Genomic DNA, 15878 nt, shown 5'->3' on the forward strand with positions numbered 1-15878 from the left:
AACGTCATATATAGGTGGGGTGGAGAAGGTCCATAGGGAGGGGAAAGAGCTTCCTATGGATGTCTTGGGGAGGAGGGGAGTCCCCCATGGGGAGAAGGAAGGGACAGCAGATTGCAGTCAGTGTCACTCCCTCCCCTCTGTCTAAATGCACAAGGGTGCATTGTGCTGCAAACTGCCGTGCCCCCACAGTACAGATGGACCCTCCTGCTGGAAGCACCCCTTAGCTTTAATGTAGAAAGGCATCTCACAGGGACGCCAGGGCCTATAGCATGCACTGTTCCATTTTGAAATGATGGGCAACATTTCTACCTAGCTGGAAGAGGAATAGCCCTGTTTTCAGAAAGTGTCTTTCTTGATGTTAGCTTTCAACTAACTAACTTTTCAATTGTTGGTTGGTTATTATGCGGGGAGGGAGAGCAGCAAATTGAGATTAGAGCAGGGGTCCTACCCAAACTTTGCCCAATTGAGGGTTCTGTATTAGCACAGTGCCAGGAGACTATATCTGATTTGCATGAAATAAAGCAAACTATGCTCTCCTCCACCAGCCACTCCAATTAGGATAATATATTACCTGCTAAGATCTTTCCTTTCACAACGTGGTACAAAAGCTTACATAACCCCCATTCCCTTAACTCTGCTCTGGTAGTACCACCTTGAGAACAATGAGAAATTCTGAGACAACCCTGTGCATCCACTATGCAGGATTATTTATATTATTAATAAGGTATTAGAGTGTGTGATGTTACACCCCATATTCTTCATAGGAATATGGTTATGATATAATTATGGCATAACTAAGATATACTTTATGCAAGATGGTTAATGTAATTTATAATTGGAAAGATTATGATTTACTGAATGTGATTATCCAATTTGAATGCATGTATCATTTCTGTATCTGGAGTTAGGAATATTGACTATGTAACAATTACAATTATGTGTGTACTTGAGAAAACGCCCACCAGACAGTAAGCAATCAGCCGGAATGAGCCATTTAAGAAGGACAATAGAACTTGGAAGATACTAATCTCTCACCTTCCTGAGGAGTTTCCTGGGATGATACATTGACACTACAAAGTCAGGTGATCATGTCACCTGATGCAAAATACCACCTTGGACATTGCTGGTACTTTTCCTCTGTAGGGGGATGGGAATCAAACAAAGGTTTCCTGCCTTAGGTGGATCCTTTTTAAGGCTAGGGAGGGGGTTGGTCTTGACTCTCCTCCATTGCCTACCCAAGAAGAAAGACTGCTGAAAGTACCTGAGGGGAAAGGCAGGTGTGAGTCCAGACTGAGACAGGGGTCCAGCCTGTAAGAAAAGATAACTGGAACTCTAATCTACAGAAACTCTGCATCCTGCCTAATTCAACATCTAGGGTGAGAAATTACTTTTTGTGACCTGTTTCTTTGGTGAATCAAGCTTAGTTTGCATATTTTGTTTTATTTTCTTAGTAATCTGCTTTGTTCTGTTTGCTATCCCTTATAACCACTTAAAATCTGTGTTGTAGTTAATAAACTTATTTCCTGTTTATAAAATAACCCAGTTTGTGCAATCCATATCTAGGCGGGCAAGAAGCTGTGCATATTTGTCTTCACATTGAGGGAGAGGGTGGAATAAGTGATTCCTATGTATCCATTACTTATCTCACTGACTAGCTGTGAAGTTAATTTATTTGCAAAGTATGTTGAGATCCTAGGATGAAAAATACTATAGACGTGCAAAGCATTATTGTACAAAGTAAAGTTATTCTTGTACTATGGGACAAGGACATGGCAAAAGGAGGGAACAATGCATTTGTTTAAAATTCAATTAGTGTAGCATTTTGGGGAGCATAGGTGAGGTGAGCAAATTCTTGATTGTACCTTATTCAAAATACAAAATTCAAGTGTTTGGGGGTATTTGGGATTTGTTTTCAAATTGACCCTCAGAATTCCAATGTCAATTTAAAAAAGAAGCAAAGGCAACATGTTCCAGAACTATCCACTAATTCTTGGTGCTCCAGTTTTTGTGGTCCCAAAATAGGTCTCCCTGGGGTCTGACTTTCAGAGATGCTGAGGACCTTCAGCTTGAAGTTGCTACAACTTGGGAGCCCAGCAGTTTGAATTTTTGTTAACGACCATAAAATTCTCTTTCTCCTCTCCCCTATACAAAGGAACAGAGAGAGAGAAGACCCATTATTCCTGTTGGTACCTCTACATGCTTCCATTAGAAGAGGAGATGAAGATCCTTGACTGACCCAGGGAAAATTTCACCCAGGGAAAATTAATGACATAGCCACCCCAATCCACCAAGTCAAGATTCTCCCTCCATTACAACTGATGTCTCCGAGGGAGACCTTCTGAGGTGGCAGTCTGATTTTCCCCCATCTTCTGAATTGAGAGGGACTGGCAAAGAGTTCCACCGGCGCTCAAACAAAGGGAGACTTTTCTGAGAGCAAAAGGCCCTCCCATGCTTCACCTGCCAGCAGCCTTTGAGCAAGGCTTGAATAAGGGTGACCTCTGAGCTGGAACGGGACTTGAGCCTCAAGGGTTTTTTTCCCCAGCCCCATAACACTTAAAGAGACAGTGTGGCTGTATCAGGAGGTTCGTTTCCTTGTTCCTGCTTCAACTAAATGTGGTGTAAAATCATAGAAATATGGGGCTGGAAGGAACCTTGACAGGTCATCATGTCCAGCCCCCTGCACTGAGTCAGGATCAAGCAAACCTAGACCATCTCTGACAGGTGTTTGTCCAACCTCTTCTTAAAACTTCTAATGATGAGGATTCTACAATCTCCCTTGGAGACCTACTCCAGAGCTTAACTACTCCTTGACCTGTGAAGGCAGCAAGTTTTCTCCCTGAAACACCAAATATAGGCGAGGGGACAGCCTGCTACCCCTTTAGAAAAAGGGGAGAGGGTAGGCTGCTGGGTTGTAAGAGAAGGAAGATCAGGGCCTAATGTAAGAGGTGGAGGAACAAGAGGCAGGATTTGAGCAATTTCACTCCCTCGCCCTGAAGTCTCTCCACCCCACAAGGATCTCTAACTCCTTATTGGGCTAAAGGAAGGGGTTGAAATTCACTCCATCTGTTTCTAAAAAGTGATGCAAACTCTTGTGAGACCCAGAATTTGTGAATTCTGTGAAGAGGCTTGAAAAGACATAAATTCCAGGTAGTTCACCTATTTCTAGAAATAAGAGAGTACTTTAACCCTTCCAAATGTGATAAAAGGTATAAAATGTATAAAGTATTCTGAGAGACTGTGTGTTTTTCTAGGTGGTTTTCAAGAACCCAGTTGTCATCCGGAGATTTTACTATGGCCATTAAGCAGCTACCCCATTAACTATCATGCACAAGGATTTTTTTAAAAAACTAATTTTAAAAATGGGAATTCACACCTTTAAGACCCCACCTTCCAAACATAGAAAAATACTGGAAGCTGTCACAGTAAGGAGATTCTCTATTTAAAACTAAGCTCATTGTTAGGAATGTTTGCCATTTCCCAGTCAGTCACGAGCTGCTTTTTGAATTTTTCAAAGACATGCACAAGTTTGAAAAAATGCCTTCTCTCTGCCAAAAATTAGTCCATCCTGAAATGAAGACAACCACCCATCCAATCCCCAATTATGCAAATTAGCACCAAGAAACGGAAACATTCCTTGAAGCTGTTATGCATAAGTGAGCATCTTAATTGTAGTACATAATAATGTTGCTCATTTGTAAGAACTCTTTCACTTTGTCCAGATAATTAAATTTGTTTCCAAATATATTAAAGGGGAAGAGAACAGAATGGCTGAAGGTAGGGGCTGCAGAACTGGTTCATTAGTCTGCATCCAGCTGGGGTCAGTAGGGACTGACAGTTGTTGCCATCCAAGAAAACAGCTGTCTTTATCAGTTCAGTTTCTGGAGAATAGATATGCACTCAGAAAACACCATTATATGTTCCGGATGTCTCAGCAGAGCGGCCAAGGTCCAAATAAACATAAATACTCACATAGCCTCTTACCTATTGGAGCTGAGGTTCATTGGAGGGGTGGTGTGGTACAAGCTTGTATAACCCCATCAATTGCAGGGACCTAATTATTGCAGAGTCAACTGACCGACAGAAGGCCAAATTTCTTCTGACAGTGTGCTCAGAAAGAATTAATTAATAAATTAAATAAAGGATTATCAATATTCCTTGCAAAAATATTCATATAAACAATCTTCAAAGTCCTTATGTTAGTGCTAAAAAGAATGTCATACAATACATAGTTATAATTAGAACTAATCAAAAATTCCATTGAAACAACTTTTTGGACAGAAAATGACTTTTAAAAAAAATTCTCAGGAAACTTTTGTTTCATTTAAAAAAATGTTGTTTATTTTTAATATAAAACTATTTTTCCCCAGAGTTTTCGGTGAAAAATGTTATTTTCTCACCTCCTCTAGATAACCATACATTATAAAACCATGGCACAACTGAACCAGAGTACTTTCACACACAGTTGTTTTCACTGTGCTCTAGCTGACATGATGGCGATGAGAATGTTCCTAGTAATGTGGACCTGAAGATGTGCTTCTGTGGTGGCCACCATTTGGATCATACACTGAATACTGAACCATAGGCTGCTACTTCATGAAGATTCCCTAGCTGAGGCACTAAGAGACTCATGTCCTCTGTGGATCAGACACAGGGAGGAACCTGCAATACCCACTGACCAGTGGGTTACACTTCTTCGGCTAATTATCTATATACTCACCATGGTATATGAGTGTCTTATTTAAATCCAGGTGAGCAATCCACAAATTCACCTGAGTTTTCTTGCTCTCTTATCAGGAACAAGTCAGATTTTTAGTAAATTCTCTCTATTTTTATTCTTCTCTCCCTCATTCTGACAGCACCACTACTGACTGGTTGTAGAAATTTATTCTCAATTAATTTGCTCTGAAAAGGTGGGGTTTGAACACTGGCTCGTAGTTGGACGGGTTGGTGGCATTGGGTTTTGATTTCTTGAATCCCAGCCATATAGTTGTGGAGTTCTTTCTATGGAATTGTTGACAACTTATTATTATTATTTGCATTACGGTAGTGCCTAGTATTCTCAGTCATGGACCAGGACTCCATTATGCTAGGTGCTGTACAAACAGAAAAAAGAGAGAGGCCTTGCCCCTAAGAGCGTACAATCTTGTCTATATTAGTAGAGGGTCTCAGTGTTCACTGTCCTTCAGGATCCAGGAGGGGCCTTGGCAAGAATCTTAGGTGGTGGCTCAAACACCCTTTAGCACATCCAGCATTTTCTGTTGTGTGAAAAGGCCAAAGCCTGTAATGAAGTTTGGGTTGCTATCCGATCTGGGATTCCACACAGATCATTTTGGGAAGGTTGATCATTTTTCACAGCAGTCTGTGCTGACTCTTGAAGCCGACTGGCCATCCAGACTAGTTTTGCCACCTAAGACTTTCCAGGAGTTATGGCTGATGAGAAGAAGGGTCTAACCTCCATTTCCATGGTCTTGGTGAAGGTCTGAAGGAATTTCTTAGCCCATAGTCTGTGTGTCAAGAAGTATTTTTTTGCTCACAGTGTTAGAGTCAACTACCTTTGTGTTCCCTCTGCCACAAATTGTCAGAGAACCCTAAAGTATTTTGTGGGTGTTGTTGTCTGGGAAGGGTGATTTAGATGCTAACATGTTGATTGCAATGAATAGTATGCGATTGTAACATTTTTCTGGGTATGTAGCAATTTTCCTAAGGAAATTCTGGGAACTTTCTGGATCCAGAGGTTTTCTGGGGTGGACAGCTGTGATGTAGCCTTCTGTTGCAATAGTGTCTTGTTATGCCTTCTTATCAGGTAGACCTGTGATGTCAGCAAGGAGAATGTGGTGGTCCATGCACGATAGGATATGCTTCATGTGTTATCTACATCCACATACAGACAGAAGATGAGGTCTAGTGAATGGCACACTGTGTGGATAGAGCCTGTGGCTGCCTAAGAGAACCCCATGGTTGTTAATCGAGACATGAGGGCTCTGACCAGAGCATTGGAGCAATGCCAACATGGGTGCAGAAGTCTCCCAAAACAATGAGTGTAGCGGTGTCTATCATCATCTCTGTTAGCTCTGCTGGGAAGCCTGAACATTTTGGAAACCTATAGACTAAAAGATGCTAAATGTTGGTTTTGTTTTTGGCATTCAGACTTTGACTGTTGGCTAGAGTAGGCTGATCACTTAAAAATCAGGGTAGTCCTGACAGAACCTTTTCTGCCTTTGATGTAACCTTCAACAAATGTCAGCTTTGCCTCTGGCCTTCTCCATTGCTCTGATATAGTGATGTATGGAGTAGCCTCAGGGGATGACGTAGGCCAGAACTGTACCTCTGTTGTTGTTGAATGAGATCTCAGTGATGCAGCTCAGAGGTTTTCTTGAAGTTTCTTAGCAAGCCCCAGGAATTTGACTAGGTTGCAACGAAAAACTGCAGGTGCTTTGGGATCCTAGGTGGTGCACTAGAGGCACTAGTACATGGTGATGCCTGCCATAACATAATATTTACAAGTGGTGCTTAGTCTATTCATACTCTTCCAAGTTCAAGCAAATGTTCAGTCTTGGGGAGACATGCTGTATTGTTAGTTTTTGTTATGCAAAGTTCTGTGTAGAAACAGTGGTCCTCAGGGCGGAAACTGAGCAATCAGATGGTGAGTATAGTCTCTGGCTGGAGTAAATTCTTAAAGCAGAGTTGCTCATTGGGAACTGGACACTGGTGTTGGTCTGAGTTTTCTGAAAGAAGAGATGGTGTTGTATGCAGTTTGACCACCTCTGTTCCAGGATTAATGTATATGTGTAAATACAAGAATTTACAGAATAGACCCAGACTCCACCTATGTTCTTGATTTCAACTCCACTGGGAAGCAGACCTGCAAACACCTGGACATCTGCTATCACTCGTAAGAGGACTGAAGTTGGTGTCCCAATGGGACACGTGTTAGAAGGCGGAGCGACAATTAGACAGTTCATTACAATGAGCTAGATCATCTCTGTTTAATCTGATCTAATCTAGTCTATCTAGAAGTATTCAAATAGTTTTTAATGGCCATAGATGGTATACCCCGGAGATCTACATGAGCAAGGAATATAAACTGCCACCTGCCTGGCACTATTCTGCAGCCGCAGACCCAAGTAGAGCCCTTTGAGGAATCCACACCTGGGGAGAGGGTGGGAACATAAAATGATTTATTTCTGGGAACATTGTGTTGTTCATATTCAAGATAGTAGAGAAGAAAAGGGGTAATAAATAGAACTCCAACTGGAAATATACTTAAAAGTGAAATGACTGAAGAAAAAAAAAGGCACGAGAGGAAAAAAGATATGAGTAACTTAAATGGTGAACATCAGTTGTGAGTACTCAGTAATGATCCCTAGCCCATTTAGGCTCATATATGTCCCTCTATCCCCCATCTGTATAATCACGGAGAACCTCACAACCATTAGTGCATTTATTTTGGGGTATGTCTACACAAATAATGAGTTTGTGGCCTAGCCTGCTGCACACTAAAATTTGTCCATGTGGACCCTGCTGCCGCACACTAAAATTTCCCAAGTGCTCTTTCATGTACCCCACTTTGAAACAGGAATAGATTAAAGCACAATAGCGAACTTTTAGTGCGTGGCAGCAGGGTCCATGTGGAAACGTAGTGCACAGTAGGCTAATGTGAAGTAGATTTACACCCCAGCTTGCTGTGAATTATGTGTTTGGGTAAACAAACCCTTTGCAACTACTCCCTGAGATAAGAAAGCAGTATCACCCCATTTTGCACATAGAGAGCTGAGGCAAAGAGATTAAGTGATTTGCCCAGGTCACCCAGGCAGTCTGTGGTAGAACTAAGTCTGTGGTGAGACCTAAGCCAGGGCGTTATCCACGAGGCTATTGTTTCTCCCTGTTGCTATCCTGGGTCTAGCACAGGTTCCCTGACTGGTACGTACAGCGATTTATTTATTTTTTCATGAGAACCATGTAATCCAACCCATGCCCCCTTGACTCTCCTCCTAGGTAATCTATAGCACAGTTTGATAACACAGGTCTCATACAAACAAAAAGCCCTATCCACATCAGTGAAATAAACCATGCTAGAACGCCGTACTAACAAGCATGCTTAGACACACACAACTGTAACTAAGATGCTTCTGAATCATAAATGAACTGAGCTTTTCTTATTAATCTTATTTAGCATATGGGCATAGGTGCTGGAACTAGGGATGCTGGGGGTGCTGCCATGAAGTGGTTTCAAGCATATACAGGGGTTACAGTTTGGTTCAATGGCTCTTAGCACCCCCACTATACAAATCGTTCCAGAACCTCTGCATATGAGTGGAAGGAAGGTGTTTGTCAAATTTTCAGAAGTCCTAAGCAATGCCCTCCCACAACCCACTCCATGCCCCAATAGGTGATGTCCAGCAATAAATTAATGTTAGGATTTTTGCCCTATAGGTGTGGTCCAAGAGGATCTCAAAATCCACAAAAATTTTTGACAGGAAAAGAACATTTCACAACTTTTCTTAATTTCCAGGCAGTGGTCCTTGCTGGTCCTACTCAGTTGCTCTTTCTAGCCTACAAATCCATAAATGAAGTATATTACTTAATTTCAATTACAATGTTAATTATAGAAGACAAATGGATACTGGATCTCACACCGTAATTAATCTACCCGATATTTACTTAGTAAATTGCTCAGACCAGATTAAGCTGTAGCTAGGGAAGCAGGACAAGGAAAGTGAGTGACAGAAGCATTATCATGGCACACTGCCTCCCATTGGGAGAGTTCTTCTTTCTTCTGAAAGAGACGCCTTCAGGGATCATGTAATTTGAATTCCCTGTGAATTTAGTGTCATCTTAGCTTGACCAGCTCTGGAAGAACATATTAACCTCCTCTTGTGATTTTCAAAAAACCATTCTAATTTAGCAAGTAATTAAGGGTCACATGTAGGATAAAGAGCTAGATAATCTTGGATTACGCACAGGAAGCTTTGTTTCCAAGGCAACCCCAGTGGAGGGGGTGTTAATGCCGAGGTCAGTCAGTTAATGAACTGGGAATGGTTACTGGCTGCAAAACAGGCTAGGGCCAGGGAAATGGAAATAACAATTATATTACCATTTAATGATTCAGTAATAGAAAACAAATGCTTACAAAGCTGGTTAACACAGAAAATATTGGAGACAAAGGTTGCAGTCAGTGGGAATGTTCTGCTGGGTAAGGTCAAGTGAAATCGAAAACAGTGACGCTTGACAAGCCTCATATTTCTGAGCTCAAATCACTTCAGTTGTCATTCATGGATTTCATTGCAGTCTCAGTACGAACCTGTCAGTGTTTGCGTAAACTGACGTTGTTTTCGTTGGCACTAAATGCTGGACATTCATTTCTTCCTAAGGTTAGTCCTGACAGAGGTTACTACCTGTGGGACTTGATTGGAGCGATATCAGCTGGATGGATTTAAGACACTGGGAGCAGGACACACAGCTTCTATGTATTAAGGAGGTAGCATTGTCCGACAGAGTTCTAGGCCTCCATGACTAATCTTACAAAAAAATCTCATGAGGCAAGAATAGAATTAAACATTATGGACAAGGTTGATGTGCAGAATAACCTTTACCATGTGCTTCTTGAGCTTAACTAAAATTGAATCAATACATTAAAACAATTATAACTTTTTAAAAAATGGAATCTAATGCAGGAGAGACTACTCATAAGAGATTGTAATTTGAATTATATTACCAGGTGGATACTTATGACCATTCTAAATGCTTGCTACCAATCCAATTATTCTTTTATAATCGGGCTGCCTCGGTGAACAGAAGACTATGTTCACATGGTTCAGTGGGAACATCTTCACAGAATCCCATATTCCTGCTTCTATTTAATCCCTTTCATACCTACCTCTCTCACAAGGTGGACAGATCCACATCAAGAGCCAAATTCAGTGCTAACAAATAGAGGTGTGACTTCCAGTGACTTAGATAGAAGTCAAGTCTGCTTATTCTAGGGGCTGGATATAACCCTGAGATGTCAATGAGCTCTTGCATTTTGCAGAGCTGATGGTAAGCATTCCTTCATGATTCAATGTTTGGGGCCAACTTGTTAAAATCTGGCCACAAAATCCTGTGTTTTCATGCACAAACCGGCTAGCAGCACAGAGGAAACATTGTATGCAGTGTTATTGTAGCCATGTTGGTCCCAGGATGTTAGAGGCGCAAGGTGAGTGAGGTAATATCTTTTATTGGACCAACTTCTGTTGGTGAGGGAGACCAGCTTTCAAGAGGAAATATTGTTTATTAATTTGTGTTGAGTTTTTCAGACTTAGTGGGCGCTTGTTGTTCCACCATGGAATTGCCTCTGCAGATCCCTGCTTATGAAGTCATGTGCCATGCCTCACGGGTACCTCCGAATGTTCCAAGCATGCCTGTAATGCCCTATGTGCGAAGGGTAACCTTCAACATTGTACGTTACATGTAAATAGGCCACTGGGACATGGCGCATTCCTGGCTCGCATACCAATCACACATCATCCTGATTCTAATTATATAGACACTATCAGATAAAATCTCACCCCCAAAATGTAGATTTTGCGAAAACAAGTTTTTATAAAACCTCGTTGCAATGAACTGTGGCCACACAGACACACACCAGTGATAAGCACTGATCAAAAGCAGGCCCTTCAGCACTAAGACCCTGATTCAGCAAAGCACTTAAGCACATATTTAAGTTTACATCCATCCATGTTCAGCAAAGCACTTAAGCACACGTTTGACTTCAATGGGACTTGAAGCCTATACTCAAAGTAAGCACCTACTTATTTGTACTGATGAATAGAGATGGCCTTTGCTGTTTCGGTGCCCCAAAGCTTAGGCATCTCTAGAAAGCTGCTGAAGCAAAACTACTTTACCTTTACGTCACTGATACTCAGACCTCAGTGTTCAGGAGCCACACTGGTGATCAACATTACACAAAAGAGTCACAGTAGTGTGAATTCATTGTTTCATTTACCATATATCTCTCGCTATATATATATCTATAAATGAAACAATTAATTCACTGATTTTATACTTTATATTTTCTCACAGCAAAATGACTGACCAAGTAATATCATATGATCAACTACAGTTGGCTAATAACATAGTAAAAGCATCCTGACTGGCTAATAATTAAATCACACTGTGTTTTAATACCATGTGCTGCAAAGAGCTGCAGGAGACACATTAAAGCTCAGGCTTCAGAGTAGCAGCCGTGTTAGCCTGTATCCACAAAAAGAACAGGAGGACTTGTGGCACCTTAGAGACTAACAAATTTATTAGAGCATAAGCTTTGGGCTGTAGCCTACGAAAGCTTATGCTCTAATAAATTTGTTCGTCTCTAAGGTGCCACAAGTCCTCCTGTTCTTATTAAAGCTCATGAGCCTCAGTTGGAGTATCACTGCTTAAAATAGTACACTGTTGCAGTGGGGGTGCTGAGAGCCATTGCACCAACGTGTAAACCCTGTATATGATGGAAATCACTTCAAGCTGCAGGGTGCGGCAGTGGAAAAGTTTTCTGTTAAAAAATGCAGTTTTGTCTGAGCCAAAATGTTTTGTGAGGATGTTTCAATTTAGACTAAACTTTCAATGGGAAAATGTTCATTTTGACTTTCTTGTTCCATTTTGCTAATGTCAATATGTTTCACTTCAACATTATCATTTAAATTCATTTTGTTTGGACATATATTATCTCCATAACTAATTTTAATACTATATTATATTTAATCTTTTAATAATATATTGTAACACTGTAAAAACCGTAAAACTGTAAACAAAACTGACATTATTGAAACAAAACACATTTATCCTTATTAAAATGAAACATTTTAACATTATTGAAATGAAAAATTTCAGTGGCTCCAAACTGAATTTTTTCAGAATTTTTGTTGCACAGGAAATTTCAGCTTTTTGTTCTGATTCAGAACCACCATTTTTCCAGAATTGCCTGCAGAACAGAAATTCTGGTTTGTGATTAGCTCTAGTTTCCATGAAATATTTTTTGAATTCCGATGGAGCAGGCTTTTTAAAAAGTAAATAAATAGCCACCTGTAGTGTTTGTAATTCAAGCATTGTAGCATTGTGTTAGTGCATGTGAATCTTAACATTAAACTAACTAAACAAAATGAAAGTGACAATCTATTTTCATTGCCCAAACTGATACAAAAATCAAAAAATAAACAAAGAGCATCCATTATAAAAAGTAAATTTCATTATTAAAATTCTTCCAGACTTATTAATCTAAAGCAGTATTAGTACCAATAGGAAGGAAAATTGTGATTTTTAAAAATATATGATTTTTAACCAAACATTACTATTCTCATTGTTCTCAATAAACATTCAGAAATATTGTTTCTTTCTTACCATTGTTTTCATTTGCAGTCTAATAGCAAAATTGGAAGACACATTCTGTTTTTCTCTGTACTAATCCTGTTCTCTTGCTGAGATAAACAATTTGCTCTTTCAGTTTATCCATTTGCAAATGAGATTATTGTCTCATAAATCAGCACAATAGTAATTTTATAAATTATGCAACATGAAGAGTATGAATGATCTATTAGGTTTTTAATGTTTTCTTAACTCATCTGTATCACAAGTTCTCTCCTGTGATCTGTTGAGAGGAAAAACTCTGCAGGTGTTTTTCACCTTTTTTTAAAATAAATTCCCAACTATTTGCAATATTCAAATGAAATCAGTGTCTTAGAATGTGTTTTTAACAGTTGTTAAACTAGGAAACATTTAACTTAAAGTTTAGGCCAAATTGTTTGAAAATGTGCACGGATTAGGGGTGTCTCCTATAGGGAAACTGATTTTTGGACGCCATCTGACTCCACAATGGTTCCTACATGCAGCCCCCGAACATGTGCATAGTTTTGCAGCTTCTAGTATATCTGCATTCCTTTTGGGGGACTATGGCATACTGAGGCAGACCCAGTTACTTGGTACACATACTGCACTGTATAAGTAAATATACTCCCCCCCCCCCCCAGTGTATATACTTTAATATATAAAAAGGAGAGAATGTGCGAAAAAACAAAAGTGCAGCTGGAAATATGTGCCACTCTGTGTCTGTAAGATAGTCTTCATTTAGTTTTATTCTTCACATTTCACAATGAACAGGATAAAAATGTCACTGTAAGTAAATAATTTAGCCTTATGCTTAAGTAGATTTCACAATAAGCTACCAGATGTACAAGAGGTTACAAGCAACTGGTCAGTTCAGAAGTTCCCCAATGCTGCACAGATTTAGAGGCAAGGAGAAATCTTAACTCTAGGCATTCTGATTGCAAAAGGATCAAAAGTACATTTAAAAGACATAAGTGAATCAATACAGAAGCTTGGAAAACCAGGAGTCATCGTACAATGGATTCAAGTAGCTCATCAAAATTGGACTAATGCCAAGTTTCTCAAAATAATGCATCCTGGTTCCCATAGTACAGTGAAATTATTTTGTTGTCAAAAAATGGTGCTGTGTCACATCCGTTCAGTGTGAATGGTTTGGGTTGAGTATTAGTCCTCCACAGACATCCACTAAGCAAATCTAGACATTGTGCCAAATTGTTTTGAGGTTCTGTAAGACGAATTTATCTAGAGGTTGAACAAATATAATCAAACTGTTGACTGCTTAATTGTTCGACTCCAGGCTGCAAAGTAATTAATCACTAGGTTTATTTGTCTATTTATACAATTTCAAAACCCCAATACAGCCTGAACAGCTAATGGAGGCATTTAAACTGTTGTGATTCCTGGCAAGTCTTAATTCAATATTTGATTTGGGAGGTGTATCCGCCAAAATTTTCCAAGAACAACAACTTAACAATGGGATTAATCAGAGTACTTCAAGTATCAAGCAGTGGCAAACCAGCAAACATCATTATGGACATGCTTTGTAGCTCTCATACAAATACTGTACAGTCAGTAATATTCAGTAAACAAACACTTGACTTCCCAATTGACTTCAGTCTTTTTCTTCTCAACATTCTCTTTAAGGAAACTCTGCCAATGCCTGAGGTTTCCATAGAAAAGGAAGCAAAAGCCCTTCACTGTGCAGAAGTCTTTATGGAGAGGAAGATAAACTTATGTGATTTCCTTTTTTTACACTCCTTCCTAAAACAGCTGGCCACAGTTAACAAACCAGCCTGACTGTGAAATGAAGGCAAGATGTAGCCTTTTCAGCTATCAGTGCAGGAGTGATATAATACCTAATTTTGGTGGGGAACACAACATACTAATTATTACTCACAAAGCAGGGACAAAGTCATAGAGATTGCCTAGCCATTAATAATTATTATTTAGAAAGCACACCAGAACATTTATATTTTTCCTAAAATAATAGGTCAACAAATCTAGTCATTTTGTTCAACATCTAAAATACTCTTTTTAAAAAATGTGAGCAGAGCAGACACTGCATCATATTGGGACCTGTAGGTCACAGTGATACTCACCATCAATTACATTTCCTTGTTTCTCTCTCTCCTTTTTTCTTTTTTGGCTGATTATAATATATTTATATCTGAGGGACTGCTATTTTGTAAGAGATCTCACTATCTTTTGCAGCTTTGGACAACCATGTTCAGGTCGAATTTTATTAAAATGAACAACTGACTTGTTCATGTTTACTTCAAGCAGGGATGAGCTGAACAGATTTGAAAACATCTGAAATCCTTTGAACGTTAGAGGTTGGAGAGTTTAGACTCGTTTAAAGTAAATGACCTGGAAGTGAACCATGAAAAACATGGAAGCATCCTAGGCTTTGAACTTTGACTTCTAGAATGCACCCATGAGAAGCATGAGTTACTCCCTTGGAGGAACTCATGTGATCCACTCCCTCACTTGAACCACCAGATTTTCTTCTCTCTTGTTGCTACAATTTCTTTCCTTTTCAGTTACCAAGGATTCCTTCTCATTCTCAGTTGCCAGACCTTTACCCTGATCTACCCAACACCTTGCTTTCTCCCTTCCTTGCCTCCCACAGCTGCTACACCTTTTTTGTCTTGCTTGCAAACCCTCCCTACCCACCCCACCCCACATCCATCAATCCATCCATCCATCCCAACCTCTCTTTCACTTTCTTTCCATTCTCTCAGTGACATTCATTTTCTTCCTTTTGCCAGGTCCTGTCTCAGTTGCCACACACTCTCTTTCAGATGCCTTATCTCTTCTGTGGTACAGCACAACTGCCAGCATCATAACACTGGATAAGGAAGGAGCAGTGCAGAAATCCATAGTGCAGATTTCCTGTGATTCACTGTAGGAGCTCCCCTCTCTAATGGGATCTGCTATGTGGGATCAGGCCATTAGTCTGTATTGTCCCAGGAAATGGCCAGTGACTAATGGTCAGAGGAAGATGCAAATACTAATGATGCAATGCTGCTGCTTTCCAATGGTGTTGACCATACACAAATAATTGCTTTGAACAACACAGTGATCTTCTTCAACATGGATTGTGATTAACGTGAACCTGGAAGTACTAATTAATGAAACCAGGAACTAAAAGTACCAAAACAATAAGAAATCCTTCTACTCTGGGGAAAGATGGAGATACATAATAGCACTACATACTAGGCTTTCAGGATATTTCTCAAGCCCTCATATATAATTCCTCCAAAATCCCAGGGCTCTGGGCCATAGGTGTGGCAGCCACAGGCATTGTAACCATCAAGGTGACACTGAATAGACTACAGGAGGAATAGGGAAAGGGGCCATGTCCAGTCAGGCTGCAAAGAACACAAGAGAACCCCCTTTGGCTGCCAGCAGGAATTTGACCCCTCCACTCCTTGGCTCTATCTCGCTGCTGGTGAATGTCACTGAATCTGCACTCTCCACCTCCTGCTGCAGTGGCTTCTCTTCTGCCAAACTGAGAATGGCCT

The sequence above is a fragment of the Chelonia mydas genome, chromosome 5 (assembly GCF_015237465.2).
Source record: "Chelonia mydas isolate rCheMyd1 chromosome 5, rCheMyd1.pri.v2, whole genome shotgun sequence".
Lineage (NCBI taxonomy): Eukaryota > Metazoa > Chordata > Testudines > Cheloniidae > Chelonia > Chelonia mydas.